Raw genomic sequence first — 13850 nt, forward strand, 5'->3', positions numbered from 1 at the left:
CCGAGCCGCATCCTCAGAGGGGAGTCGGATCTAGTCTTGGAGATGAGGGAAGGCAGAAGTCACAGCATACGCAAAGGCCCCTCTTAAGAAAGAGCGGCATCTTTGAGGGTATGATGGGCCAGAGCGGAACAGTGCGGGGAGAGACCTGAAAGATGGAGGGAGACATACCCGATGGGGTGGCTGGAAGAAAAAAAAAGGGGAAATAGCAAAAGCTGGTGAGGAATTGGAAAAACCGGAACTCCAGGGCTCTGCTAGTGGAAATGTAAGATGGTGCGGCTGCATGTAAAATGGAAAGCAGTCTGGCATTTACTCGGCAGGTTAAACATAGAATTACCGTACGACCCGGCGTTTCCATTCCAAAGCGTACACCCCCTGAAATTGGAAGCAGATGTTCAAACAAAAACTTGTACACAAATTTCAGAGAGGCACCATTCGTAAGAGCCAAGAGTTAGAAATGGCCCTAATGTTCATCAGCGGATAAACAAAAGGAGATATATCCATACAGTGGAAGAGTATTCAACCACACACACAAAGCTGAAATACTGACATACTGCCACGTGGACGAACACTGAGAACACGCTGCTGAGGGAAAGACAGTCATAAAAGGCCACTGACGGTAGGTTCTAGTGATATGAAATGTCCGGGATAGGTAAATCCATGGAGACAGAAAGCGGATTGGTGGCTGCCAGGGACAGGGCAGAATGGGGTGCAGGGGTGGGCGGGGAGGGGAGGCAGAATGGAGAGTGACTCCTAATGGGTAAGGGGTTTTGGTTTGGCGTGATGAAAATGTTCTGGAGTAGCTAGTTCTGATGGATGTATAATAATATGAATCTATTTAATCTGAGTTACACACTCCAAAATGGTTAAGAGGTAAATTTTATGTTATGTGTATTTAATAATAATGATAATAATATGGAGCTAGGGAGGGAGGACCAGCCAGCTGGTGAGGGAGCTGGATAATGTTTTCATACTGAGAACATCCTAGCAGCAGGTGGGGAAGGGATGGAAGTAGGCAACAATGTTGGGGGCCCAGTGAGGAGTGGGGAGAAGTGGTCCTGGAGAGAGAAGGCTTGGACCAAGGGGGCACAGTGCTGGTGGAGAAGAGTGGGTAGATCTGTGCGATATACAGCCGGTAAAAAAGCAAGAGCATTATTGAGGGTTTGGACACATTACTCCAAATAGACCCACTCTGCCCCCTCATATACATTTGCGCACTTATTTATGGGGCTTGGAGGAAGAAGGTGTGTGCCCTCGCAGAGATGTTGGAAGAAGATCCTTGGATTCCATTTTGTTAATGCTTTTTGCTGCCAGACCTGGAGCAAACAACTTCATTTCTTTGTGCCTCGGTTTTTCCCCCTGTAAAATCAGGACCCGAAAAGCCGCGTGGAGACGGGAAGGGATAACATATACAGCACCTGCCCTGACTATCTCCTGGAATTCTTGGGAGACCCGCATGAACTGCTAACCTTTCAAAGAACACAGATCACTAGGGAAGCAGCCCACGCTGCTGGGGCTGAGGTCACAGTTTGGGGAGGCAGGTCCCTCGAAGAGAGTCTCCCAAAGCGGTGATTTTATCATCTCAAAGGTAATAGATTACAGTTGTTAGGGCTATGATAAAAAGGCAGAGGACTCCAGGAAGCAGTGGGAGATGACAAGCAAAGTCCTCCCCCCTCCCCCCCCTCGCGCGTCACTGGCTTTCTTCTGCCCTTGACCCGCCCCCTGCGGGGCAGCCCCGCCCCCAATTAAGCCCCACCCGGACCCCGCCCCCGATGTTAGCGCGGGCTACGCCCCCTCAACTCCCTCTCCCTAGGTTGAAGGCTCCCACCTGCGCGAAGCATATGGTACCCAGGTGGGAATGAGAGCGCATTCGATGGGCGGGGATGGGAGGGCTGGAAATTGACAGGGTGAGAACTGGGGAGACTAATCCCTCCCACCCGGTCCCCGCTCGTCACTCACCCCCTAGTTGAGGGCCTGGGCCTTTGCATAATGTAAGTACTTATTTAATGCAAGCCCTGGCTCCAGAGTTCTTCATTTGTCTTTCTGTCCTTCACATGCCAGTGTGCTTCCGCCTCGTGTCTGTCTAGGTCGACGCGCCTGGAGAGGAGGGTGCTTCCCAACGGCTCCCGTTCGACCCCCAACCCCGGGCCAAGGGCACGGAGAGAGGCTGAGGACGAGCAGGAGAGAGAGCATGCCATATGACAGGCTTCTGGAAACAGATCCCATGCCAACTTGGATTCTGTCCTTCTCTCCAATAAAAGGAACTTTTCGCTTGTGTGTGTGTGTGTGTGTGTGTGTTTCAAACACCCTCTAAAATTTTTTATTTAAAGAGACTGGTTCCTAGCCATCTGATTGGAGGCATCGCAGTGCAGAAGCGAAGCTGGGTCCGGCACACACTGGTGCGCGCGTACTCACACGCGCGCGCGCGCACGCGCGCGCGCGCACACACACACACACACACACACCCCTCCTCCCGAGGTTTTCCCGAATGTATCTACTCCGGTTACAACTAGACTCGGCCCCTCCCCCACCTCGCCTTTCCCCTCCTCCCCTCGATCTTGGGAGGAGCATTCTCTGTGTCTTCCCAAGTCCCCGAGGGGCACCTCCTATGTTGGAGTGGGGGGTGGAGGGTCCTACGACGACGAAGACCAGAAAGAACAAATTAGAAAATCAAAAGAATTATAGTAATTGCCTTCACTTCCCCCGAGCCCAGCCGGCTCTGCGGATGCTCTCCCCCGCCCCTTCCCTGGCTTTCTGTCTGTCGGGAATACTCGGTCTTTCCGACCCCCACCCCTCCCCCAGACTCCTCCTCTCCTCTCCCCTCGCTTGTGCGTTCCCTCTCTTCCTCCGTTTTCTGGTGTGCTGGAACGTTCAGCGGAATATGATGAATGATCACCTGTCACGGCTTGTTTATTATAATGCAGGCAATCAATTACACATCCCCAACGCTGGCCGGCCCGCAGGAAATTTATATGCTCAGCACAAACCAATGTGAAAATGGAATCTCATTTGCCAAATGTCTTTCTCCCCGTACAGCGCGATGATTACAGTCTGTGTTTGTTTCAACAGTCGCGTACAACTGACAGTGCCATCATTTACTGCCTGGCTCAGGTCACGTTACTCTAAGGCTTTATTTATTGTGCTACGATGGCCAGCACAGGAAAAGGACAAGGGTGTCTGTCAGGGATGCCACCATGTTAAAAAGTGGGCGGGCTGGGCCTGACTCCGGGGACACTGCAGCCTCAGCCGCTGCCCTGGGCTCTGCCTCCCCAGGCCGCTCCCCCAGCACCCGCTGCTGGGGCCCCTGGGCCCCCTGGGGGGAGCATAAAAAGCTCCACAGGTTCCTGGGCTCAGGGGCTCAGATCGGATGGACTAGGGTTGGAATTCCGGGTCCACTACTACCTAAGTTGTGCGTGGCCAGGGATTCAACCTCCTTATCTGGAAAATGGGAGTTTTAATACCCTCCTGGCAGAAATATTGTGATGTCTGAGATATCAGAGGTGTGGATAAATGTTGGTGCTGGTGACTTCAGACCCTGCTATGTCCAGCCTAAGACCCACCCATCCGGAGGCAGGGAGGAGAGGTCCCATTAGAAGAGAGATGTGTTGAAATTCATGTGCTGTGTTAAAATCTCCCAGTCCTCTCCTTTCTGAGATCATTAGTTTCCCTTCCGGGTGGAGTTTTGCATTTTGTTTCCTCTGCAGGGGACATATAGTGTGGTTTGGGGAAAATAAAATGACCATTTTGCTCTACTCCCGTTGCTATCATTGTAAAAGTATGCACGGCAATCTCAGCCCGGCCAGCTGTGTGACCTCGGGCAGGCTGGTCTCTTCACCTCTCCGAGCCTTGCATGCCCCGCCTTGCAAAGTGAAGAGCGACTCCTCAACTGCCTGCCCCAGTCTTGCTGGCAGGGATCCAGAGTGTCCGTGAGTGTAGACAGTGTTGCACAAACTGGAGCGGGCGCTGGTCACTTCTTCCCATTGGGAGTCCTGGTTGGTCTTAGAGGTTTTGCTGCATAAAGGGTTGACCCAAATGTGTAGCCCCCACAGCACTCCGCATAAAGTAGGAGATCAGTCATGAGGGGCAGGCAAAGTCTCGCAGGTGTATTCAATGGCTCATGTAGTTCTCTTTATTTTATGTAGTCATTTAATGGCTGTCCCCAGTATAGAGTCTCTATTTGGCATGTCCTAAAGGAATCAATAAATGTCCGTGATGTTAATGGATGGATGGATGGATGGATGGATGGATGGATGGATGGATGAATGGCTACTTAAATAAATTCACCACGGGGAAAGAAGGAAATCCATCCCTGTTGTGAAGGGGGTGGGCCCTGGTGAAGGAATGGTTCTCACTCCTGATCTCACTAATCAGGCTATTCTACACATGCCCAGCCTTGTGTGGGTGCCCAACATGATACATACTACACGTATTCGGACGATGCCAACTGGTGACAGATCACGTGTGCGTCCTTCTGGCTACTCTTACTCACCCCTCACACCAACACCCCCTGGACAAACTTCCCACCATCCTTGTATCCCATGTTGCCTTGAAATCTCCATGCCCTCCCTAAACTATGGGCTCCTTACAGACAGGCAACTATATACCTCATTCGTATTTGAGTCCCCCAAATGCCTAGCAAGGTCTGCCTAAAACAGATGCTTTTCAGTCAATCAGTAAATACACTGATGTTTGGAATACGACTTAGAATTCTGTTAAACCACACCGAGTTGGGGGGAAGAAATAATTCAGGTTCATATTTAAAAAGCAAAAAAAATTAACAGCTGCACCACAGATTTCAGCCAAGTGCTTTGGATTTGTAGAAGGGATTTCTTTCTATAAATATAATTATTAGTTGCCATGATTCTAGTAATAAGCAGGGGCGATAGCACAGAGCTCTGCCGCCCCAGCAGGGTGGGTTGGGGAGAGCTGGGTATTCCCTCTGCTGACTTGCTTCACTAGTTGACTAACAGACCTTATTCCCTGGCCGAGCCGATTCATATCCGACCAATGCCAGCTTCCTAACACGGAGGGGAAGCAAGAGCAAGTGTTGTGGGATCCTGGGGGAAAAGCAGCCTGTGTTTGCTGCTGTTCTGACAGTTGAGGCTCCAAGAGGGGCTGGCAAACAATGGGAAATGAAACATTCGAGTGGTTGCAAAAAATTCCGTGGGAATTCCCCCCTGGTGGTATTTATGTGCCATGGCTGTGACGGGGGGCGAGGGGTGGGGGGGGCTTGGGGCTTTCAATTTCGAGGGTTCTTCAGCCGACCACAATGGTGTTCTGAGATGGCATTCCCCGGGAATAGCTCTCTGGAGCCGCAAAAGGCCAGTCTGTCCGTCCAGGGAATATTTGGCCACATGCGTGACACCGTTATGAACTGCAGTGGATTGTCAGGAGCTCCCCCACAGCTGCAGAGCTCGGGCCACTGAACCTGAACCTCCCGCTCTAAAACAAATTCATCGTAACTATTCCCCTAGAGTTTCATTAGCCTCAAGAGCCTGGGGGCTTATCTAACTGAGGCTTGCCCTCAGGCTCAGCCAGGCCTCCCGAATTGTGGGAACCTTAGCCCCCTGCCCACCACCCCCATCCAGCTGAAAAAGCCAAAATCAGAGCCCCATGCACTCTCCATTGGCACTTTCCTGGTAATATGTGGCCTTCTTCACTCCCATTGATAATGGACATTTATTTGTCTGTTGCTCCCCCGCTCCCACCCTCATTAAGGGAATGAAGTGGACTGATATTAACCAATCTTTGCTTTGCTTTCCTTAGAACTGAGACATATCCAAGATCGTCCACTGTTGCTAATGTCCTGCTGCCGCCGTGATGTATGTGTTTACAGACCGCCTTAAAGGTGAGGCTTACAGCTTCTTAGAGACACTGAGGAGGTAAGAAAACCGAAACTTCTGGGGATAAATAACTTGCCTGTGTGTCTCAGTCGGTCATGAGGTTTCAGTTGCAAAATGACAAGCTCCTATCTGAAATGGACTTGAGCCAGAGTAAAGGTGTACTGGATTCTTTAACTGAGAAGCAAGAGTTGTATTAGCGTCAGGCATGGCTGGATCTAGGCCCTCAATGAAGTCTTCAGGAGTTTGCCTCTCTTCATCTCTTTGGCTCTATTTTTCCCTGTATTGGCTTCATTTTTATTTTTTAGTATTTCTTTAATGTTTTTTTTTGAAATATTTTTAAATTTATTTCTAGGAGAGAGAGAGACAGCGTGAGCAGGGGAGGGTCAGAGAGAGAGGGAGACACAGACTCTGAAATAGGCTCCAGGCTCTGAGCTGGCAGTCAGCACAGAGCCCGACGCGGGGCTCGAACCCACGAACCGCGAGCGAGATCATGACCTAAGCGAAAGTCGGATGCTTAACCGACTAAGCCACCCAGGCGCCCCATCTTTAATGTTTATTTTTGAGAGAGAGGGAGAGAGAGAGAATGAGCAGGGGAAGGGCGGGGGTGGGGGTGGGTACAGAGGATCCAAAGTGGGTTCCATGCTGACAGCAGAGAGCCTTATGTGGGGCTCAAACTCACAAACAGCGAGATCATGACCTGAGCCAAAGTCAGACGCTTAACTGACTAAGCCACCCAGGCGCCCCTCAAATTTTTAAGGCTTGAAAATCAAGTGATTTTTCTGCAACCCCTGCCCTCTCAATTATTCATAAATGAGGGCCAACAGCTCAGAAAGAGGCAGGAACTTGACCGAGGCCACGCAGCAGGGCAGTGCAGTGAGTCCGAGAAGCCACGCCTCTCCTGCCCTTCCCACCTGCAGCCCGCAGGTGGGTTAGAGCTCCGTGGGCCAGCCGGGACCACCGCCCGCGCCCCTGCCACACAGGGCTGATTTATTAGCCAAGGAGGCGGGTCTTAACACTAACGGAGCAGGTTCCCAGAGCAGAGAGGGAAGCTCTTTTTCCTAGTCTCTGGGTGCGGGCGGCCATGGGGGACTTACTTTGTAGGTAGGGTCCTGCCAGAAGTGAGAACAAGGGCCAGATTCCCACGACTCCCTCCTCATTCAGGGAGCTTACATCACAGTTCCAAAACACCTCCGTGAGTAAGCCATGTGCTTCTGTTTAGGATGTTTACAAACAACTACGTTCTGCTCTATGCCCCTCAGTCTGCAGACTGGTCTCCTGGCAGCAGCCCTTACATGTATTTCAAACACACCTTTCGGCAGCAGTGGTCGCTGCTAATCATCAACTAAGCTTTCTGGGTGCTTCCGTTGTTCCAGAACTGTGTGCTAAGTGCTTGACAGGCATCACGTCATGAAATCCTCCGTCACTCTGGACAGTAGGTACTATTATTACCCTCACGTTACAGGTGAGGAGACAGAGGTGCAGAGGGATGAATTAATTTCTTCGAGGTCCTCAGATAGATTCAAACTCAGGAGATCAGAGTCAAGTGCATGAACCCTTAGGTATATTGCTACGCTAGCTGCGCGGTGAGTGCTTCAGACAAGGAAGATACAGATTGTCACTGCACCTGCACACAGGCAGACAGAAAGTTCTCTGCTTCCTTCCTCCAGGCCCTTCCTTCCACCACCAGGGTCTTCCGGCGGAGTCTGAGGAACTCTGTGTCTTCCTTTTTCCTTTTCTCCCACACTCTCCACCTGGTGTCTCAGCAAACACACAGAGGGCATTCCAGAGAGAGAACTATTATGTTACGGAGTGGGCACGGCTCATAAGGCGCCAGCGGAACACGGGGTAAGTCAGGTACAGAAAGGCACACGGTCTCATTACTTAGACTACCTTGCAGCAGCTTATTGAATTAGTGCGATTCGTAACATCTTCAACTTGGATCTCCTCCAGGCCAGCCAGCTGGTGCATTCAGTACTACTCAGCTCGCCTTAACTCAATTAACTAAGCCGGGCTGAGCCCGGCTGAGCTGAACTCAACAAGTATTTCTTAAGCACTGAGCTGGCTGCAGCGGGAGAAAAAAACACAGAAAACAAAACACAAAGGAGGGTAAGGTGCAGACTCTGCCAGACTTGGCCCTTACGGAGATGCCGTGCACTCCTAATGGCACGATACAGTGCCGTCATTTCTCAGTCCCGCCTCTGCGATTTTTCCCACGTCGGCACACTTCCTATTTTTCTTTAAATAAACTAACTTTTCTTTCAGTAAGCTAATTTCCTTCTTTAAACTTCATTAAAAAAACTTTTTTAATACTTATTTTTGAGAGTCGGGGGGAGAAGCAGACAGAGAGAGAGAGACACAGAATCGGAAGCAGGCTCCAGGCTCTGAGCTGTCAGCACACAGCCCGACACGGGGCTCTAACCCACGAACCGCGAGATCATGACCTGAGCCGAAGTCGAACGCTTAACCGACTGAGGCTCCCAGGTGCCCCTCAGTGAGTTTATTTTAAAAGGGAATTACTATAGGGCCTGGGTGGCTCAGATGGTTAAGCATCGGACTCTTGGTTTCAGCTCAGGTCATGATCTCACGGTTTCGTGAGTTTGAGCCCTGCATCAGGCTCTGTACTGACAGCATGGAGCCTGCTTGGGATTCTTTCTCTCTCCCTCTCTCTCTTCTGCTCCTCCCCTGCTATGCTCTGTCTCTCTCAAAATAAATAAACTTAAAAAATAAATAAAAGGATATTACTGTAATAGCAGCTTCTATCTTTGAATAGGTGGTCCAATAGACACATAAGGATGAGGAGTAACAATTCACCTACACCGCACATAAAATCATCCCAGGCACTACCGGAAACAGCTATCAAAATTCTGAGCGGGTACTGGATGTGGTCGGCCTTGAGTTTGGAACCTGGCTTTGCCCTCTGTTTGACTCTAGACAAATGTTCCTGTCCCCCCCACCCCTCCCCCCGCCCCCGCCCCGGCCTCAGTCCCTCCTCTGTAAAGTGATAATACTTGTGAGCACTTCCTCTTGCAGTTGTGAGAATTAAAACGACGGATACAACACTCAGCACTGTCGGGCACACGGTGAGCACTCAGTACGTGAAAGGTGGTAGGTGGGTTGCTGGGAGCGGAAGGTCACACGGCTAAAGACGTGAGCTCTTGGGGAAGTTTAAGGGCAATATGAGAAGCGCCTGAGAGCCCGCTGCAATGTCAGGGCTGTTCCTGGGCAGAGGTGATTAACTGTAACATCGGTGCCTGGGTCCCGGGGATTGCCAACCTGGCACGTCCCCACAAACCTGGCCTGCGGCTTCCACCCCACCGGATTCCTCCAAGCTGTGCCTCCTTACTAAGCAGCTCATTGTCAGGTCTGCCATGACAAGGGTCCCCCAGCGCCCGCTCTGGGACTTCGCATCTTTTCAAGGTGACTCCCCTCTGCCGGTTAATGGGCTTTCCTGCCCTCCCCCGTTCCCCGTCATCTCGCAGTGTCCCCAAGCCAGCCCCTTTGCTCTGCAATCTCTCCCCTTCCAGCCCCCCACACTGGCACGCGGCCTCCTACTAATTATCCACCGCTTGTGCAAAAATGAGCGCCTCTCAAGTTCACACACACCCTTTATGCCTTCACCGATGGGGATGTGCACGATTGAGTTTCGGTCCGCGTCGGGCATCCGGTCTCCTGGGAGGGTGGCGCTTAGCATCAGGGTCGCATCCATTTCCTGGGGCTGCCATGACATATACCCCCAATACTACTTCCTAATAAAGTCACATTCCGAGACTCCAAGCAGACACGGATTTGGGGAAAACTGTTCAACCCGCTACAGAGATCTTCAAATAGATGTGCCTGATCGTCTCGGTGGCAGGTTTACTGAGCCCAGCGGGCACAGACGTGAAAGGTTTCATTTTCCTCCAAAGGCCGTCGCCAGCCATCTTCTTTACAAATCTTCCTTCCCCGGCCCTTGGGGGCACCTTGGGCAGATGCCACAGCTGTCTGGCAAGTGTCCAGTAATAATCAGGCCAGTCCAGGTCAGACCAGCTTAAAACATCCACTTTTCCCCACTGCCTCCAACTCAGCTTTGCCCCAGGGCCTGAGAAACCTGGCGTGGACATGGCCACTCCTCTCCCGGGCTCCTTCCCGGGGCTTCCTTATGCATCTGGTGCCCAAAACGCACCAAAGAGGATGATTCCATGGACAACCAAATCTGGCCGGTGCACATTCAAACAGCGTGCCCAGATGTGTTTACTTTAGACTCAGTGGACGTGTGAAAGCACATCCAAGAGCTAGGGGTCTCCAAACCAGTTCAGTCCAGGAAACTGTTTTTCCACAGAACCTTCTTCTGGTATCCCCCAGAGCACACTGGGGGAAATATTAGACTATATAAAACATTGTAGAATACAAGATCTATCCACAAATGTTATGCACGTGTAGCAACACAAGATGAGTTTGGAGTAAATATGCCGGCTCAGGAACCATTCTCTGACTTATTCGGAAAACTGGCTTCCGGACCACTGTGGATAGGACCCAACTTGGCCGGAATATGTGATCCCTCGGCAGAGCCGCACGGACAGCTCAGCGGGCCAATTTTACTCTCAGAGAGGATCGGAGAAGAAAATGCTCTGATTTCCCTACAGCCCTGTTTCAGCGGCCAGGAGGGTGTAACTCTCCTATCGAAAAGCAAGTCGTTTCAAGAAAAATTTCCATTATAGTGTAGCCCTCTAATGTATGCAATTATGTTCTGCAAATTCAACTATAAGCGCTCAGCAGAATAGTAAAAATAACAACAATAACATAATAATGAGAGAAAAGACGGGATAAATGGACATAAGCGCCAGGCAGGCTCCCCCCCACCCATTCCTCTCCTGAGTGGAACTGGGGGATCCATCAGCCTCCGCTCCTGACTGCCTCTCTGACCTCAGCAAGAGTCCAGTGCTTCGCTGTCTCCTGTTTCACATAGTTACGGCTTCCCCTGGTGCCTGACTGCCAATCGACAAGCTTCCCCAACCCCATAGACAACCTGGCAGCGCTGGACTGATGGAGAAAAGGCCATAGCCTCCAATTTCAAGGCTCTCCAAGGGGGTTCGCGGGTCACTTCTGACCACAGAAATGTGTGTTCCTCCTGGGAGTTCCACCAAATGTAGAGCTGCTCTCCCACATCGGATAGGACTCCCCCGGAGCCTCCAAGCTGAACAGAATTGGGTTTGGTCCGTACCGTCAAGGCAAATGTTTTCTGAACGCCAGGACTACCCCCTGCGACTGGCTTCGGTAGGGGCCGCCAAGGAGATAAGATTAAAGGAAAGTCAGTCGACCACGCTACACTCCCCACTTCCCATTCCCTTGACACCCCTCCCCCCCACACACCCACAAAAACTAGAGAAAACATTTTTTAAGCCTGATTGTGCTACCTGAATGAGATAGCTCTTTACTCCTCAGGAGGCCTGTAAGGATCAGTTTATCCCCTTGACCAATAGCCTGCTAAGGGTTGGCGCTGGGGGTTCAGAGATCCAGAAGGCTCTGCAGCCTGGGGAAGAGAGAACCAGTTTTTGCCCTCTCTCAGCTCTGCCTCCCCTGCACGCAAACTCCCACTGCCCACAGAGTGGTGTCCAAGCTCAAGGATCTCCGTCTGCTGGACTAGGACGCACTGAGCCCTCCAAGTCAGGGTCTCAGTTCTAACTCATCTGCAGGTCTCCCCAGCACTGGGCACAGAAGGCGGCACATAAGCCAAATGCAGCTCAATGAATGAAGGGCAACGTAACCCGTATAAAACACAGGGACCAGATGTGCTGGTCTTAGCACAGTCTCATGTCAAAATTTAAAAGGATTTTTTTTAACTGGAGAGCAGTTTAAATCTTTGCTGAATTCCTCATGGAACACCAAAAAACAAAGACAACACAAACAAATTTAAAAAACACCAAAAAACACCAAACTCGAAAAAACCAAACCCTTCCCCCCACCAAATTCTATGTAAAACAAAACTTAGGAACTTCTATCTCCCCTCCATGGCAGCTGGCCCCCAAATCTCTCTCAAATTCTCCCAAATTCTCCTAATGTCTCTCATTCCCTTCCCATGGCCCTTTCCAAATACAACTTCCACTCTTTTCTAGAAGAATGGGGTAGCTGGTTAGAAGCACGGCCTCTGGGCCTCATCTTGCTTGGTTCAAATCTTTGTCACCTTCTAGCTGGAGAAAGTACATGGCATGTGGTAAGTGCTCATTAAATGCAACTTGTTATTTAAGTCCTATTGCCTTCTCCAATATATATATATATATATATTTAAACTTGGCCCCCTTTTCCACTGATGCAAAACAAAAAAAAGTCTATTCGTTTCCTGGGGCTGTGAAAACATCTCACATCTCTGGAGGCCAGAAGTCCAAAGTCAAGATGTTGGTAGGGCTATGCTCCCTCCAAAGCTCGAGGGGAGACTTTGTTCTTTGCCTCGTCTGGCTCCTGGTGGCTGTCAGCATCCCTGTGGATGTGGGCACATCACTCCATCCCCCAACTGTCTCCACATGGCCTTCCCCTGAATGCATCTCCCCGTGTGTCCCCAGGGAAGTTTTGTCATTGGATTTAGGGCCTGCTCAGATAATCCAAGATGATTTCATGTCAAGATCCTGAAGTTAAGTACATCTGCAGGGGTACCGGGGGCGGGGGGGGGGGGGCCTCAGGTGGTTAAGCGTCCGACTTCGGTTCGGGTCATGATCTCATGGTTTGTGAGTTTGAGCCCCACATTGGGCTCCATGCTGACAGCTCGGAACTTGGAGGCTGCTTTGGATTCTGTGTCTCCCTCTCTCTTAGCTCCTCCCCAACTTGCACTCTCTCTCTCTCTCAAAAATAAACATTAAAAAATTGTTTTTAAATTACATCTGCATAAACACTTTTTCTTTTCTTTTTTCAAGTAGGTTTCATGCCCAGATCGGAGACCAATGTGGGGATTGAACTCACAACCCTGAGATCAAGACCTGAGCTGAAATCAAAGGGTTGGATGCTTAACTGATTGAGCCACCCAGGCACCCCAAGACTCTTTCTCTAAATAGCGTCATATCCATAGGTCCCAAGGGGTGAGGATATGAACCTATCTTTTTTGGGCAGCTGCCACTCAACCAGCTACAAAATGGCACTAGGTCCTTCCTCCTGTGGGTGGAAGGCGAGGAGAGAGCTAGATAAACCTGTAATTTCATTGTTTCCTTCTATCCTTGTCATGATGAATGAATCAGCTCAGCAGGCAGCATCAAGTACTTGGGAGCCCAGAAGGAAGGAGAAGCAGGTGGTAGAAAGTCCCCGCTGACGTCTCCTTTTCACTGATGTTCATCAACTCTTTCAACGATGCAAGCTTGCAGCCACTGAATACCCAACTGCAAGAGCTACCACACCCTGGGGGTGGGAGGGTGGGCCGCGCGAAGCAGTGAGTTTCAGCTACGGGCTGCGACCCTCAGGCAGACACATCTTGGGGCAGAGCATCTTGGCTTTCCCATAGAGGGTGGTCAGATGCATGCGCTCCTGGATGGGGTGGCTCAGGTGAGTTATTTATTGATATCCTGTGTTAAGATTCCAGCTTTGGCTGCACTGAAGGGATCTGGGAGGCAGTGCCTTCACTAGACTCAAATTGCAATCAGCCAGCCTCTTGGCTCATGTGTTTATCTACCCAGAACTATTTTTGGTGTGTTGTTCATAGACAGCACACACCAAAGTATTTGGTATTTGAGATGCAAGCGTGAAGGATGATTAAAGTTAGCTGCTAATGAGCATGCCTAGAATAGATATATTTTGTATGTGTGTGTGTGCGCTCCATGTGTGTGCTGTTGAGTGTCTGCAAAGCAGATGTCTATAAATCTGCCCTCAGTTGACCTTGCCAATGTCCTGGATCAGCTAAGATGTCCATGGATGGAAAATGGAAACTGGCCTGTCTCAAAATACTGCCTTGCCAAACATCCCAACTCCCCTATCTATGTTCTACCTATCCTTCAAAGCCTAGCCCTTCCCACCTTGTCAAGAAGCCTCTCTTAATTATCATCGGAACTCCTA

The 13850-nt window shown here is 50.5% G+C and overlaps 1 long non-coding RNA gene across 1 annotated transcript; it reads left to right on the forward strand.

Annotated features, from left to right (window-relative positions):
• Window positions 1-1855: 1855 nt before the first annotated feature.
• Window positions 1856-2274, forward strand: LOC120242186. The gene is made up of 2 exons (XR_005531063.1): window positions 1856-1988; window positions 2085-2274. It is a non-coding gene; the product is annotated as an uncharacterized LOC120242186 (long non-coding RNA).
• The last annotated feature ends 11576 nt before the right edge of the window (window positions 2275-13850 follow it).

The sequence above is a fragment of the Hyaena hyaena genome, unplaced genomic scaffold (assembly GCF_003009895.1).
Source record: "Hyaena hyaena isolate Hyena2069 unplaced genomic scaffold, ASM300989v1 scaffold_0, whole genome shotgun sequence".
NCBI lineage: Eukaryota > Metazoa > Chordata > Mammalia > Carnivora > Hyaenidae > Hyaena > Hyaena hyaena.